This window comes from Astatotilapia calliptera, chromosome 14 (genome assembly GCF_900246225.1).
Source record: "Astatotilapia calliptera chromosome 14, fAstCal1.2, whole genome shotgun sequence".
Taxonomy (NCBI): Eukaryota; Metazoa; Chordata; class Actinopteri; order Cichliformes; family Cichlidae; genus Astatotilapia; species Astatotilapia calliptera.
In genome coordinates, this window is record NC_039315.1 from 10,657,325 (window position 1) to 10,675,693 (window position 18,369).

At 41.6% G+C, this 18,369-nt stretch overlaps 1 long non-coding RNA gene across 1 annotated transcript; it reads right to left on the reverse strand.

The window, feature by feature from the left end:
• Positions 1-300: 300 nt before the first annotated feature.
• Positions 301-945, reverse strand: LOC113035669 (uncharacterized). Its single transcript, XR_003274372.1, has 2 exons — positions 640-945; positions 301-475 (listed from the first exon to the last, which is right to left on the reverse strand). It is a non-coding gene; the product is annotated as an uncharacterized LOC113035669 (long non-coding RNA).
• Between the last annotated feature and the right edge of the window lie 17,424 nt (positions 946-18,369).

Below are 18,369 nucleotides of genomic sequence, written 5' to 3' on the forward strand. Positions count from 1 at the left end.
TTGACAAAGGTGGAGCGAGCACGCACTGCTTCAGCTCTTGCGCGTGCTTTAGCAGCTGCTAGGCTTGCTGAAGACTTGCAGGAGCTGTTAGAAGAACTAGCAACAGATCTGGTCACATATGATTTCACAGATGTTCCTGGAGATCTAGTCTTCTGTTGATCTTCTGTATCTGGCTTATTGTCCATGATGACTATTCGGCATGCAAGGTAAAACTAAACGAGGCAGGAAGACTAATGAGCGTTAGCGGTCTCTGCTATCCAGACTTACTGTATTATCCCAGGTGTGATGCTGTTTTTTCACTATTCTGTCCCCTGCGTGCGTGGTTCTGGTACACGAAGTGACAGATAGCTAAACATATGCCGTAAGCACTGAAAGCGTTGAATGATGAGTCAGGCGTGAAAGTAAAGTTGAGGGCTGTTTACTTGTTTGTCTTCATCAACGTACAACTTACAGTGATTTCCCAGAACTTGTGAAACTACAAAAAATACAAAAAGAAATATGCTCAATAAAGAATTATGCATTTGCTTCACATGGCGAACAGATCTAGGCATTTATATATACATCTCTCCAAATATGCATAAAATCAATAAAATATACAACACTCACTACTTATAAAGATGAAATACAATTCAAACTTACAAACAAAGCTTCTCCATGGCATAACACAGGTGGATGCTTAAGGATTAAACAGGGAGACTTCTGGTACGCCTCATTGTGCAAATCCCAATACTAAAATGGCTTCCTGCATTACCCCACTCATGTGACTGTAAACATCCAATAGGAAACTCTTCCTGTATCACCCCACTCATGTGACTCTAAACATCCAATAGGAATACAAGCCAAACCACATAAAAATTCACTTGACCGCAGTCTCCAAGCTAACCACTAGGAGATGCTAAAATTCTCAATGTGCACATAACATTACAGAACCTGTGCAGGTCTGAGATCAGCAGCTTTCTGAAACACTAAACTAAGGTACTGTTAATGCTGATATTTAGTGACACAGTTACATGGGTGATTAATCCTTTGACTTTTTGTCTTTAAATGTATCAATGAAAACAGCTGCAGCTTTCACTGACAGCACATGTGGTACTTGAACCTTTGTACTGTTTTCATCTGTTTTTGCAGTTAACATGTTGGATGATCTGTCTGCTGTCACTGGATGGTGCTGAGTAGTGATGTGACGTTCTGTATAGAGGCTTCAAAGCTTGTGTCGAGTAATTGAGAGGGCATTTCCGCGATGCGCGTAACGAGGCTTGCTTCATTTATGGGAGGAGCTGAAAATGATGACATCCGAAGCCTCGCTGCCCGGCTGTACCACATCACTGGTTCAGGAAGCTATGACAGCGATATAAACCCCTCAGACTTCATTCAAAATGTGGGTGTTTGATGGAGAGTTGCGGTTAGTGAGAGTTTGGAGACAGTTTGGAGAGAGTTTGGAGGTTTAGGAGAGAAAGTCAGGAGAGAATGGAGCCAGCTAAGAAGAGGAGGATGTCCTCCCCTGTGTGGGAACATTTTGATCTTATTCCTCCCAACAAGGTATGTAAATTTCTACAGAAGATGTATTTTCATAATACTGATGGTGCAATACAATTTATGTTAAGCTGTCTTTACTTTTGTACAAGGTGAAGTGTTTGCTATGTGCCAGAGAGCTGAGATATAACAACAACACCTCATCCATGCTTAGGCACTACAGAGCTTTGCATGAGAATAAGGTGAACACCAATTGTGGAGCAAGACCAGGTGAGCCATCAAATGCCATGATAATATAGCATGCCGTAATGTTACTAAACTATATAACAATATTATACAACTGTAATAAGTTAAGTGTGTGATATTTTTTATTTGTGCTCAAATAGATGAAGACCTGGTTAGCATGGTGATTGAGTACTCCCAGCCATTTAGCATTGTGGAGGACAAAGGATTTAAAAGATTTGTTAAATCATTAAATCCTAGCTATGTTCTCCCCACTAAAAAGGTCATAACAGCAGTGAAAATTTAGTTTTTACAGAATAAAATGTGAACAGGCAGGACTGAGGCTCAAAGCCTAGCTACACGCTACTTCACAGCCATGTCGTACTTTTAAACAACATGTTTTTTCTTTCCTTTAGGCCCTGAAAGTCATGGTGGAGGCCAGGTACCAGGAGATGAAGGAAAGCTAAGGCCAGCATTGAGAAGGCAGCAGCTGTGAGTCTGACATCAGATATGTGGACCTCCATCAACACAGAGGCCTATCTTGCAGTCACCTGCCATTTTGCTGATGAGTCCAGCACATTGTTTTAGGAGTGCAATATTTTCCCAATGCACACACTGCAGAAAATATTGCACAAGTGAAAGGCTCACTCATGACAGAATGGGCTATTACTGACAAAGTCACATGCCTAGTAACAGATGGAGCTGCCAATATGGAGGCTTGTGCAAGGGAGCTATAACCCAAACATGCCATATGCATAGCTCACACCCTGAACTTGAAGTGGTGAAGAAGGCCCTTGACCAGACCCCTGAGGTCTCTGACATCCGCGCCAAGTCCAGGAAGATCGTGGAATATTTCAGGAGCAGTACCACTGCAAAGGTAAGTTCTTAAGTGGCTTAATTACAGTTTCTTAAATGCTACTTAAGTGTATAGTTCTGCTCCCTTGACAATCTAATGTATGCTTCTTTAATTGTATTTTGTAAGGAGAGGCTTTCAGTGGTGCAGGAACAACTAAGGAAGCCTCAACTCAGGTGGGATGTCTGTTGTGAGACATCCCACCTGTTTCATCTGAGGAATTTGGTATAATTTCAGAGTGTCTGATTGTCCTAGCACCATTTAACGATATAACCACTGAGCTCTCTCAGGAAAAAAGGGTGTCTGGGTCAAAGGTCATACCTTTGCTCACTATGCTGGATCATTGCCTCAATGAACAAATGGAAAAATCACCATCCATTGGGTCTCCTCTGGCTCAGAAGCTGAGGATGCTATTGAGAGAGAAGCTGGATAAAATACAAACCATGTGTAAGGGGCTACTAGCCCCGCTATATAGGGGCGAAGAGGCGCACAGGTTGCCCTGAACGACTAGTGGGTGGTGGGATCTGAGTCTGTGACCCCCCCCCCCAGTACAGTTGACCCTGATACTTACTTCTGTAAGAATGGTTTTAGCTGTCTGGCTGATACGGGCACAGAAGAGGGGCTCCAGGATTCAATCTTGAGAAACGATGCCTGCCTGGAGTATACTATACTATCAGACACAAACACAGCCTAGCCTACCTTTCCTCTGATTTTCTGTACCCCAACCAGATAGCTTGGGTGCCCCTACTCCAAGGCAACTTGGGTTAGACAAAAACATGAAACGGTCTCTTCTAAGCAATGTTAAACTTTAATTTGCTCAGATGGCCCTTTGAACTTTACCATCCATCAGTTATGATGGGCCCTGAAATCATGGATGGCAAGAAACAAAAATGCAAAAGAAATAAAAAGAAATCAGGTTCAACGAATGAAACAGGCAATTGTGATCCCACTGTTGTAAAACCCTGGGTTTACACTAGCCACAGACGGGGATCCAAAAAAAAAAAAAAAAAAAAATCACGATACAAATAAAATAATGAAACAAAGAAATTCTCTTCTCCAGAATTATTAACACTGTATCACAAACATGACACAATTTACAATGTTCACAGGGTAATAGTCCCAGTTCCTACGAGTCAGTCCCAACAAAATGTCCTTTGAACATGCAACCATATACAGTCTTTTTTGAGGTGTAACTGTAGTGAACAGGAGCTGACTGCAGGGTCCCAGTCCATTAAGCTGACCAAAGTTACAGCAGTGGGAGTGAGCAGTCCAGTCTCAGGTTCACGAAAGCAAGGAAAATAGAAACCATACCTTTGTCTCTCGGCGACAGTGCGTGGGAAAAGCACTGGGCTACCAAAGGGCTACACTTTCACATACAGCGTAACCAAGGACGTCGTCTGGATGGCAGGGTAACCTATTCCTCGGGGACCCACTTTGTCCTTGATGTCGGGTCCGTAGAATACATCCAACCTCAGGCTGGCAACGGGCAACATTAAGTGTTGTGACTAAACAATATTTCAAATTAATACAGGCAATCCATCATAAAGCAATCATAGATCTAGCCATTACAAATAAAAATCCACCAAGAGGGATGGCAAAACAAGTGATTAAACTCACGAGCTTCATTAAACCAGCCTCACCTTCTGAGGAGGTTCAAAGAGCAGTAGAGAGGAATACAGAACAGTGGTTAGAGAACAACCTGCTGGCGCTGCAAGAACATTACATCAGCGTGATTACAAACTACGCTAACCTTTCTTTTAATGAAAATGCTCTCCGAATAGCAATTGCTTGGGCAGGAAAAAGATATAAGGCTAGATTCTCTCAATCTACTTTGGAAACCATACAGAACTTCTTTTCAGGGGAGGGAGAATCACCTGATAGGTCAGTTTATGTAGAATCATCCCCCGAGATATCACTGGAGGGAACATCGACATCAGATTTTGACATAGACAGTGAAGGAGATTTTCCACCATTGCAAAGATCAGAACAAGAACATCACCCATCCCTCTACCCCAAAGTGATAGTTGGGAAGCAGACCAGATCAATGGCTGCGGCCTTAAATGACAGAGGGAGGAATAGCCACGGCCCAGAGAGGGTCCATCCACCCCCACGGGACTCTCAATCCACTCCGTTTGGAGAGGAATTAACAATAGACCCTCATATGAATAGACCACTAGAGGGGACCCGTAATCGGACCCTCTCCCCTATAACACCAATACCCACATTTGTGGAAAATAACTCGGCTGCACCCACTCAGGTCCATTTGGGGACACGTGAAGCTAATGTAAGTCAAAAGGGGTCTGCCTCTCCGCCCCACAGCCTTCACAACAAGGATGTGCGGGCGAGGGAGACCGACAACATAGGGAGAAAGAAAACAGACCCCCCTTTCGAACATCTGAAGGTGACTTCACAGAAGGTAATGTTAATCGGATCGAAACAGCTGGCAAATTTAACAAAAGTGAGGGCAGTTTAAGAACAAATAAACATTATTCTAGACCCACAAAATTGACCAGTGTATCTCTTCACCAGCCTACACAGGCAAGGAGCAATGTGGCGGTCTCTCAGAATGACCTGGGCTTACAAATTCATGGCTTTGAACAGGAGAATAACACTCATCTCTTATTCTACTGCTACGGCAGCAAAATACAGGTTGCAAGCTGAAGGGAGTGCCGCTGTAATGGACACAAGAACAGGGGAGCGAGACACAGCTAAAAGAGTAGCGGGAAATAACAGCATGATGATGCAGGGCCCAGTCAAGCGCAATAATGCCGACTGTGGGACGCAGACGACCTCATCTGACCCTAAAATTACTCCCTAAATGTGTCAGCGGCAACCTCACATCAAAAACGAAATAACTCAAAACAAATGACAGAGAGAGAGAAAGACAAATATGTACATTTTCCCAATACCCATAAGGGGAGAAAGATTATGGACTGGCAATTCAGATGTAACAAACCAATTTGGTTCCTGGGGGACTCTAATCTGTATCGTATGTCGCCACATTGCTCAGGTGAGATTCAGGTCGACAGTTATCCAGGAGCGTCGTTTTATCATTTTAACCAGATCCTGGAAAAAACCCCTCCGCGTGCACTGGTGAAGCTGGTGGTGGTGTCGGTAGGTATCAATAACAGAGACCAGGACCCTCATAAAACGTCCATAAAACAGCTTAGAATGCTCTACAGGAAGGCTCAGTCTGTCTTCCCCAATGCAAACATTTACTTCCCATTGATTAATTATTCACACTTCTTACCTCGGGAACAGAAACAGTATTTAGACATTGTGAATGAGTTTGCGCTAAAGCGCTTGCCTGTGATAAGCCATATAGCCGAGAACCAATTCCATACGGTCACAGATAACATCCACTGGACTCAGGAAACGGCGGGGCGAATATTCAAGCAGTGGTGCAGCGAGTTGCAATTGGATTTTTAACTCATACTGAACCTAATATAGGGGATCTCCCTTCAGATTCTACTCGGGATCACTGTAAGGAGAAGCAGGCCTCCATCTTCCATTTACAGTCTCTCACTGATCCACTTAATAGAATTCAATTGGATTTTCATTTGCCCACAGATGGGTTGCATGATTTGAAATCCTCTAGACACACTTGGCGTGCTGAGGAGAGTAATATATTAAATTGATCAACTCTATTCCAACCCACTATGAGACAAATAGAATTTTAGAGAAAGGGCTTTCTTATATTCCAGCCCCAAGTACGCTAGACAGGGAGGATTTATGGAGGGATATTTCCTTATATCATAGGAGGATTAAACTCTTGGATTACTTTGGGGAGGATAAAAAGGATGGGGACTATGGGGCTTTTCTTGCGCTACCATCTAATTGGGAACCTACTTGGGGCCAGTTGGATGAGAGAGTGAGGAAGCTAATTGAAGCCGATTCGCGTGACTCTGCAGGATTCCGACAGTGGACAAGGCGTACAGACGGTGCTGGAAGAGAGGAGATGGAACTGATTAGGGAACTTCAACAAAATAAAAACATTATCTTTAAACCAGCGGATAAGGGCTCAAAGATTGTGATTTTGGACAAACATCAATATATTTTGGAAGCTAATAGACAGTTAGCTAATGCAAAATATTACAGATCTATTGAGAATAGCATTCAGCAAAATACACAAATTCAGGTCCGCAGTATTGTGAGTAAATTATATAGTAGAAAATACATTACTGCAAAACAAAGAGACTTCTTATATGGCCCGGATGAACCCCAAAATAGGCAGTTTTACCTCCCTTCTACCTCCCGAAGATCCACAAAGACCGCAGATGTGGACAGTACCAAATGTGATCCCGCCGAGAAGGCCCATTGTATCGGAGTGTAGCAGCGCGACTTATAATATCTCCCTCTATATAGATCGATTTTTGGGACCTCTCTTTTGTAAACATCCTAGCTATCTGAAAGATACATATCACTTTTTGGAACTTATTAAACCAATACGATTAACGATAAATACGCAATTGTTCACAATTGATATTGAAAGTCTCTACACGAATATCAATACAGAATTAGGCCGAAGAACAATAAAAAACATTTTGGAACAGCATCCGGACCCTAAGAGACCGGATGAAGAACTTTTGCAGTTGTTGGAAATCTGTTTAAGATGCAATGACTTTTCACATTCGACGTGGTACGCCCGCCCAAGATGGCAGCTTAAGTTGGAGACGCGCACTCCTCTTCCCCCGAAACCTCGTTAAAAATAGGTCAGAGCCGGTTATTTGTCTTATTTGGGATCTGCCCTGGTAAATTCAGTGGAAGGAGTCAGAAGAATCATTACGTTTTACGCAACGATTCGATTATGCCGCGAGGAAAAACACACAACACTCAGGCTACTTCACTAACTACTATGGCGGAGACACCTGATGGAGTCGATGCCAGGTGTCCTTCCCAAGATGGTGTGGCGGCCGAGCTGACTTCTATAAGATCTCTGCTTGAGCAGGTAGCACAAGACATGACGGCGGTGAAAGGTGGTATCGAGTCTCTCAAGGAAGCTGTGAACAGTTTGGGTGTGAGAGTGGATGAAACAGAGACAAGAATTTCTCGATTGGAGGACGAAGAGGCTAAAGCCAGCTCAATATGTAAGATCTTGAAGATACAGAACCAGCGGCTGCAGGAAAAAGTAACGGCGCTTGAGGGTTCCTCACGGCGCCAGAATATTAGAATATCGGGTATTAGAGAAGGATCCGAAGGCAGTAATATTGAGGATTACGTGAAGAATCTGCTGTCTGAGGCTCTGGACATTGAGATGGGAGATTACTACGAAATAGATAGAATCCATCGAGTGGGGCCAGCTTTTCCGAAGCCCACTGCGGACTCCAGACCGAGACACATTATTGTTCGCTTCCTACGGGATAAAGCCAAGATGTCCGTGCTGGCGGCTGCCAGAAAAAAGGGGCAGATCGTTTGGAAAGGCATGAGAGTTCTTTTTTTCCAGGATTACGCTCAGGAGGTACAAGAAAAACGCAGGAAGTTTGATGAGGTGCGCCGCTTGTTGCAACAGTACAAGATTGGCTATTCTCTTCGTTTTCCGGCTGTTATGACTTTTTCAGTGGATAACCAGTATCATCAGTTTTCCAACCCAGCTGAGGCTAAGCAATTTCTAAGCGGCCTGGATTTGGTTAACATTCCGGGTGATGTAGATTAAGAGGATTTGATAAGCTATGGGTTGGTTTACTTCTGAGGGGGGGGGAGACGTAAGGAGGGACACCATCTGGGAAATTTTTTTTGAGTGCCACGGACCTGCGATTTTTTATGTTTTCATGTTTTTTTGTTTTTTTTTTTTTTTTTTTTTTTTTTTCTTCTCTCTCGTGTTTGGTTTTGTTGTTGGTTTTGATGGTATGGTACCAACTGTCCTGTATAGACCTAATTTTTGGATCATTGGGTTGTCTCATGTTACTGGCTCTAAGAGTTGTTATATGGGTAAATGGGATATTCCTCTGGATAAATTTGTATAATAATTCGGCTCACATGGTGTTATGGAGTTATGTAAAATTGTGTCGTGGAATATAGCGGGTTGTCATAATGTTATTAAAAGGAAGAAAATCCTCACATATCTGAAACAGAAAAAGACTGATATAGCCCTGATTCAGGAGACCCATCTTGATGAGGCCGAATCATTAAAGCTTAAAAGAGACTGGGTGGCGCAAGTTTATTTTAGTGCATTTTCGGCTAGAAAAAGAGGGGTGGTCATATTGATTAGAAGAAACTTGGATTTTCAGGTCTTTAAGCATTATACAGATCAGGAGGGTAGATGGGTGGTTTTGGATGCATGTTTACAGGGGCGGAAAATGACATTGGTCAATATATATGCTCCTAATTCTCCTCAGCCACAATTTTTTCATGAAGTCTGTAACATGGTGCGGACTATAGGTAACACACACATTGTAATTGGGGGAGATTTTAACCGGGTCAGGGATGTCTTATTGGATAAATCTTCTTGTACTGGACTAAGCAAGGACCCAACAAACGCTGCGGTGGACGTGATGTCAGAGGAACTGAGTCTAGTAGATATATGGAGACTTCTTCATCCTCAAGAAAGAGATTATACCTTTTTTTCGCATCCTCACTCAACCTACTCCAGGATAGATTACTTTTTGGTGTCCCGTTCTTTGGCAAGTCAAACTATTGGGTCCTCTATTGGTAACATTGCTATATCGGATCATGCTCCCATTGACCTTGTTCTTACTGACACTGATAATATTAAACCGTCACCTAGGTGGCGCTTGAATAACTCAATACTGAAGAATAAGGGTCATTGCGAATGTATAAGGGAAATGATAAAGGAGTTTTGGTTGTACAATGAGGGCTCTATTGACGACGTTGGAATGACCTGGGATGCTTTTAAGGCCTATTTGAGGGGGCGCCTTATTCAATATTGCTCCTTGATTAAAAAAGCTGAGAGGGATAAGCTGATGAAGTTGGAACAGGATATCAAGGAGCTTGAAAAACAACATATGTTGCTCCCAGAGAGGGACTTATGGAACAAATTAATTAAATTTAAATTTGAGATGAATAGCATATTGGAGAAAAAAGTGGAATATGCAATGTTTTGTCTAAATCAGAAGTACTTTGAACAAGGGGAGAGAACAGGTAAAATGTTGGCACACAGGGTTAAGCAGATAAAATCTAGTAACCTTATACCATCTATTTTTGATCCTAGTAATAATAATAAGTTGACTACTAGTAAAAAAGAAATAAATGATATTTTTACTAAATATTATCAGGAGCTGTACACCTCTAATGGACTGGTGGAGGAACAGAGGCTGTCAGATTTCTTCTCTTCTATTAAAATTCCCAGCCTGTCGGAAGATCAAAGAAGTATATTAGAAGGTAAGATTACATTAATTGAAGTTAAGCAGGCAATCGGCAGCCTTAGAGTGGGTAAATCTCCAGGTAATGATGGATTTCCATCAGATTTTTATAAGGTGTTTGTGGACGAACTAGCTCCAAGACTACTGTCGGTATATCAAGATGCGTTTCAAAGAGGGAGACTACCGTTTAGTATGCGATCGGCAGTGATCACGTTATTACATAAAAAAGGGAAAGACCCACAGCATTGTGGGAATTATCGCCCAATTTCATTAATTAATGTGGATGAAAAAATTATTTCTAAGATATTAGCTTTTAGGCTTGAAAAAGTTCTTCCGTATTTGGTGCATAGGGATCAGGTCGGTTTTGTGAAAAATAGAAGCTCTGCGGATAATCTACGTAGGTTATTGCATATACTCTGGAAGAGCAGGACTAAGCTAGACCCTGTCGTTGCCTTCTCTTTGGACGCAGAGAAAGCTTTTGATAAAGTTGAGTATCCTTTTCTGTTTCATACCTTGAAGAGATTTGGTTTCGGTCCCTTTTTTAGGCAGTGGATTCAGGTGGTATACACAGATCCAATGGCTACAGTTATTACCAATGGGATAATGTCACCCTCATTTTCGTTAAGTCGGGGTACTAGACAAGGTTCACCCTTATCACCTCTCATTTTTGCTCTGTTTTTGGAGCCTTTAGCCATAGCTTTACGTGAATGTAAGAAAATTAGAGGGGTGGATTTGGGTCAAGAAGAACATAAAACTTTTTTGTATGCAGATGATATTTTACTGATTTCAACTAACCCAGAACAGGCCGTTCCTGCAATTTCCTCAATTATTGATTCTTTCTCTGTAATCTCTGGATACACTATAAATTGGTCTAAGTCTGAAGCTATGCCTATTTCTAAATTGTGTCCGCCTGTTATGAGGAGTTCATGGCATTTTAAGTGGATGCCCGAGGGTCTGACTTATTTGGGGATTAAATTGACCCCTGGTTTAGACAACATAATGAAAGTAAATATTTCCCCAGTGATTCAAAACATCCGTTCGCTGTTGCAGAATTGGGTTAAAATAAATCTGTCCCTTTTGGGCAGAATTAATTTGGTGAAGATGATTATTGCCCCTAAACTTCAGTACTTTCTTCACATGTTACCGATAGCAGTCCCACATAATTTGCTAAAGCTTTATAATACATGTGTAGAGGGTTTTGTGTGGGCAGGTAAAAAGCCATTGTTCAATCGGTCTAAATTATATGCTGCTAAAGAGAGTGGTGGGTTGGCATTGTCTAAGATGGTCTGGTATCATTATGCTTTCTCCCTCTCTCAGTTAGTTAAGATACATAATTCCTCTACTGATAAGCCATCATGGGTTGGGATTGAGGAAAGTCTTGTGGCCCCTTCGTCTTTAGAGGCCTTCCTTACTCAGAAGGGAAGGCCAGTACCGTTTAAAGATCCAGTACTGTCTTTCATGCAAGAGACCTGGCTTAGAGCTCACCAATATACCAACAGCAGCCCTTATCTCACCGCTAGAGCCTCTATTTGGTATAATAAGAAAGTATTAATAGGTAAGAAACCGGTCTGGTGGGAGGCCTGGGCTAGGACAGGTATTAATCAGATGGGGGACCTATTTGGGCAGACTGGCATGAAATCGTTTGCAGAAATCAGACGAGAATTCAATTTGGATCCAAGGGAAATTTGGAGGTTTTTTCAAATAAGACATTGTATTAAAGCCATTTTGAAAAATAATCTAGACCCTCCATCTAGTGTTCAGAAGATGTTTGCAACCCCTGACAATAACAGAATCAGGGCATCTAAATTTTATGGGAGCTTCAGAGAGGCACACGCTCCCAGTTTGGGGGGACTGAGGCGGTGTTGGGAGAAAGATCTGGGTATCCAGATCTCAGAGGACAGTTGGAAGATGCTGATCTCATCATGGTATGTTTGCTCACCTGAAACACAGTCTCAACTTATCCAGTACAAGTTGCTTCACAGAAACTATTGGACACCCAGTAAATTAGTCAGGTTGAAGCTCGCAGATAAGGACATTTGTTGGAAATGTCAGCAGGAAGTCGGGACTCTAGTTCATATGTTGTATACATGTCGGAAAAATGATTATTTGTGGGATGGGATCATCAACTTGGTGAATGATATTTTTAAACTTAATCTTTCTAAATCTCCAGCTATATGCGTCCTGGGCCTACTACCTGACGATAACATTCTCTCAAAAAAACAGAGATTGTGGATGCGTCTGGCTTTCATAACTGGTTGCAGGGTAATTCTTAGGCATTGGAAGTCATCCAGCCCCTGTTCTTTCAAGGAATGGACCGAACAAATGTCTAGGATGGCATCATATGAACGGGTTATGTATAGAATGAAGGGAAGAGAAGATATTTTTGAGCAGGTCTGGGGTCCCTTTTTGCGGTACATTGACAATGTCTCTTAGACATTATGATAAATGGTCTCTTAGAGGGATATTTCATGTGTCATTGGTATTTTGGTTGTTGTCTTTTTTTTTTTTTTTTTTGCACCAGGGGGTTTTACCCTTATTCGTTTTTGTTTTTGCTGATGTTTTCCAGGAGGCGGTGTATTATTTTGTTTCTCCTGGGTTTTATTTATTTTATTTATTTATTTATTTATGTAATTTTTTTTTTTTTTTTTTTTTTTTTTTTTTGTTAGTGTGTTGTTTGTTTGCTTGTCTTAGTTTGTTTGTTTGTTTAGAAACGGACAGAGAACTGACAGTATGATTATTGCAGTTGTATATTTATTTATTAATGTTTCTGTCCATCCAAAAATATTAATAAAAAAAAAAAAAAAAAAAAAAAAAAGATGCAATGACTTTGAATTTGCGGGGAGACAGTACTTACAGGTTCAGGGTACAGCTATGGGGCACAGATATGCCCCTTCCTATGGTCCCATGGTGAGAAAAAATTCACTGAATTTATTGACATCCTCAACAATCACCACCCCTCTATCAAAGTCAAATATGAAATGCATCCGGTACAGGTGAACTTCCTGGACACAACAGTGTTCTTGGAACAATTGGACCAAAATCTGAAAAAAAATTTCTACTAAGGTTTACTTTAAACCTACAGACTGTCATGCTCTTCTACACAAGAGTAGCTATCATCCTAAAGACACCTTCAAGGGCATCATAAAATCGCAAATCATCAGATTCTATAGAATATCCTCAAAGGAGTCAGATCTTCAGGACTCAATTAGTGTATTATTCCGGAGCCTCAGAAAGAGGCTTACTCTAGTAGGTTTCTCAGAGCAATTAAAAGTAGCACACTTGCAGGACTCAATCCTAACATAATGAATATAGGTGAAGTCTCAAATGATTCAGGGGGAAATCGGACTCAAAATCAGGTACAACTGGGGGAACCGAACAGACTTATGCCACTGGTAACCACTTACTCGCACTCCTACCTACCATTGCATCATCAACTCAAAACAAACTTTAAGAAACACACCTCCGGTTTGACACAATTCCAAAACTGTAGAGTAATCTCAGCCCATTAGTGATGGGATTTCCGGCTCTTTTTAGAGATCCGGCTCTTTCGGTTCGGCTCACTAAAAAGAGCCGGCTCTTTCGGCTCCGAACCGGCTCTTCAGGTTGTTTTGTTGCTTTAATTAATTTATTATTAACAATAATATAAAATTATGCACAAAAGGAATTACTAACGTAAAAACAAGTGGTTTTATTTATATATGTTTATATATAAATATATGCGGTGGCCCCTAGAGACAAAACACGTACAAACTCCAAAATACATTTCTAGCATTAACTGAACTTCCAAAGCAGAGCTACTAGATCACTTAAATTACACAATTGAAAGCATGTGTGTATTGTTTGTGTATTTATACACAGGCACTCATATATATATTCAAATAATTTTTAAAAAAGTTCATTTACCTGTTATTACCACACACCAAATCCGGTCGTTGGTACTTGCTGGCTTGTGTAGCCACAAGATAACAAAGGCTCAACACTGCGCCCAGCATCCTGGAGCACTTCTGTTGTCTTTTGTACGTGTTTTGAGTTTTTATGTGCTTCTGAGTTTTTATATGCTTCTGAGTTTTTACGTGCTTCGGTGTTTGTACGTGTTTTTACGTGTTTTGGAGTTTTTACGTGTTTTGGAGTTTGTACGTGTTTTTACGTGTTTTGGAGTTTGTACATGCTTCAGAGTTCGTACGTGATTTGAAGTTTGTATGTGCTTTGTCTCTAGGGGCCACCGTAAATATACTTTTATTTATTCACTCCACATAAAATGTAATAAATAAATCATATAATACAAAAATCAACTATTCACATTTCAACTTTTAACTATTTAAATTTTCAGCTTTTTCCTTTCACAAATTTAAAGTGAAAAGAACACAAAACACTGCAAACCACAACACAATTAAATATAAATTATAATATGAAAACTAAAAGAACATGCATATTCTCTGTCATATGGACCTGCATGAATAAACTTTCTCAATCCTTTATCATCTGCAACTGAAAATAGTTGTGGATGATTACTATACCTTTCTAATGTTGTTGTCCCTGCCTCTCTTTCTCTCTCTCTGGCTCTGTTCCTGTGCTACTGAGTGTAACTACCGCCCCTCCCCCCTCTGCCCAGCGTAAAGCACAAGGCTCGCGTGCAGAGTGAAACGGAAAAAAAGTGCGAGAGAGAGGCTGAGAGAAAGAAAAAAAAAAAACCCACGTGACGGCTCGCGATAAGGAGCCGGCTCGCGTCGTTCACGTCAAAGAGCCGGCTCTAAGAGCCATTTCGTTCGCGAACGACCCATCACTACAGCCCATAGGAGAAATAAGAATCTAAGAGACATGCTTGTCAGGGCCAAATTACCAGAACAGATGAGGCGAATAAGATCAGCGAAACCCGACCATTGGGCCTTTAAGCTGAGACTGTTTTGTGTACAATCCTCGTGGAAAAATAGGGGCACCCATTCTGCAGAGAATGACCCTTAATATGAGGAATATCATTTATTGCATCTGGTGCGAAAAATGCCGTCTACTCTATGTGGGTGAAACAGGTCAAACTTTGTTGGAGAGGTTAAAACAACATATCTATAGCATTGAGAGGAACAGACTGGGCACCCCGTTAGTGTTGCATTTTCAAACACACACATTACAACATCTGAGCATAATGGGACTTCAAACCTGTGTGACGTGGACGGAGGGCCAGAGGAAGAGATATGAAAGGATATGGATCTCCAGACTGCGAACTCAACATCCACAGAGCCTGAAGGCAGCCTGAAGCGCTCCTTTTAAATTGTACTGACAATTATTGCTGTCTTTATGCAACGCTTGCCATGACAATAAAAGCTGGAGAGGTACCTTCTGGGGATATATATATATATATATATATATATATATATATATATATATATATATATATATATATATATATATATATATATATACACACACAGTGGGGCAAAAAAGTATTTAGTCAGCCACCGATTGTGCAAGTTCCCCCACTTAAAATGATGACAGAGGTCAGTAATTTGCACCAGAGGTACACTTCAACTGTGAGAGACAGAATGTGAAAAAAAAAATCCATGAATCCACATGGTAGGATTTGTAAAGAATTTATTCGTAAATCAGGGTGGAAAATAAGTATTTGGTCAATAACAAAAATACAACTCAATACTTTGTAACATAACCTTTGTTGGCAATAACAGAGGTCAAACGTTTACTATAGGTCTTTACCAGGTTTGCACACACAGTAGCTGGTATTTTGGCCCATTCCTCCATGCAGCTCTTCTCGAGAGCAGTGATGTTTTGGGGCTGTCGCCGAGCAACACGGACTTTCAACTCCCGCCACAGATTTTCTATGGGGCTGAGGTCTGGAGACTGGCTAGGCCACTCCAGGACTTTCAAATGCTTCTTACGGAGCCACTCCTTTGTTGCCCGGGCGGTGTGTTTTGGATCATTGTCATGTTGGAAGACCCAGCCTCGTTTCATCTTCAAAGTTTAGTATTTAGTATTTTAGTATTTATTTATTTATTGTCATTGTCAAGAACAATGAAATTGCGTTTGGGGCTTCCATACAACCCCAAAAAAAGAAGAAAATAATAAATACCCCTTAAAACCCAAGTGTACATATTTAACCCAGTGTGACTCCAATGCAATAAGACAATCCTTAGCAATAATGTTCGTAGAAATTCAGACAAAGACCTGAGAAACATGACAAAATACAACAATGCAACCCATTCAATATTATTGTACTGTGAGATATGATATCAGATATGATAGTTATCTATTTAAGAAAGAGGGGGGGGGCAGGAGGGGGAAGAGAATAAAGATATGATGCACCAATGCAGACCAGTTCATTGCTATTAAGAAGTTGGATATGGTTATTGTCCGTGAGAGGGGGGCAGAGAGTTCAGGAGCCTCACAGCCTGTGGATACAGGCTGTTGGCCAGTCTGGATGTTCTGGCCTGTATAGACCTGTACCTTCTCCCTGAGGGCAGCAGATGGAAAAGGTGGCGCGCAGGGTGATGTTGGTCCCGCAGGATACTGTGCACCCTCAATCAGACAGCGAGTGGGGAAGATATTACTGATCTCTGGCAGACTTGTTCCAATAATTCTGCCAGCTTCTTTCACCACCCGCTGGAGTGCTTGCTGATCGGCCTTGGTGCAGCTGGGGAACCACTCACTGATGGAAGGAGGTTTTGGCTCAAAATCTCACGATACATGGCCCCATTCATTCTGTCCTTAACACGGATCAGTCGTCCTGTCCCCTTGACAGAAAAACAGCCCCATAGCATGATGTTTCCACCCCCATGCTTCACAGTAGGTATGGTGTTCTTGGGATGCAACTCAGTATTCTTCTTCCTCCAAACACGAAGAGTTGAGTTTATACCAAAAAGTTCTACTTTGGTTTCATCTGACCACATGACATTCTCCCAATCCTCTGCTGTATCATCCATGTGCTCTCTGGCAAACTTCAGACGGGCCTGGACATGCACTGGCTTCAGCAGCGGAACACGTCTGGCACTGCGGGATTTGATTCCCTGCCGTTGTAGTGTGTTACTGATGGTGACCTTTGTTACTTTGGTCCCAGCTCTCTGCAGGTCATTCACCAGGCCCCCCCGTGTGGTTCTGGGATCTTTGCTCACCGTTCTCATGATCATTTTGACCCCACGGGATGAGATCTTGCGTGGAGCCCCAGATCGAGGGAGATTATCAGTGGTCTTGTATGTCTTCCATTTTCTGATGATTGCTCCCACAGTTGATTTTTTCACACCAAGCTGCTTGCCTATTGTAGATTCACTCTTCCCAGTCTGGTGCAGGTCTACAATACTTTTCCTGGTGTCCTTCGAAAGCTCTTTGGTCTTGGCCATGGCGGCGTTTGGAGTCTGACTGTTTGAGGCTGTGGACAGGTGTCTTTTATACAGATGATGAGTTCAAACAGGTGCCATTCATACAGGTAACGAGTGGGGGACAGAAAAGCTTCTTACAGAAGACGTTACAGGTCTGTGAGAGCCAGAGATTTTCCTTGTTTGAGGTGACCAAATACTTATTTTCCACCCTAATTTACGAATAAATTCTTTACAAATCCTACCATGTGAATTCATGGATTTTTTTTTCACATTCTGTCTCTCACAGTTGAAGTGTACCTCTGGTGCAAATTACTGACCTCTGTCATCATTTTAAGTGGGGGAACTTGCACAATCGGTGGCTGACTAAATACTTTTTTGACACACAGTGTGTGTGTGTGTGTGTGTGTGTGTGTGTGTGTGTGTGTGTGTGTATATATATATATATATATATATATATATATATATATATATATATATATATATATATATATATATATATATATGTATATATAAAAAACAAAAAAAAACAAAAAACAAACACCCAGCACGCCCCTGCGGGCGGTTTATCCTTCAAGCTCGGGTCCTCTACCAGAAGGGGAGCCTGGGAGTTTGAGGGTCCTGCGCAGTATCTTAGCTGTTCCCAGGACTGCGCTCTTCTGGACAGAGATCTCCGATGTTGTTCCCGGGATCTGCTGGAGCCACTCGCCTAGCTTGGGAGTCACCGCACCTAGTGCTCCGATTACCACGGGGACCACCGTTACCTTCACCCTCCACATCCTCTCGAGCTCTTCTGTGAGCCCTTGGTATTTCTCCAGCTTCTCGTGTTCCTTCTATCTATCTATCTATCTATCTATCTATGCTGAAAAATGGCATGAAGCTTTATGACAGTGTTGTCTGAGATGAAAGGAGAGTAATCACTTTAGTGTGTTGAATGTGTACAAATTAAAATACAGACAGGCACAGCTAAAACCTTATAATTTGGACAAAAGTGAGGTCATAGTATTGGACCTAAACTCAGAAACAATGGCCACATATTTAAACAGAGACTTACTCTGGAAGGAAATATTTTAGGTACCAGACGAAAAACATAACAGAAGCCACAATTCCCGAGTTGAACATGAACTTTCCCCATCATTTACAGTATTGAATCCAACAGGGATTAGCAGTAACAGATGTGTGC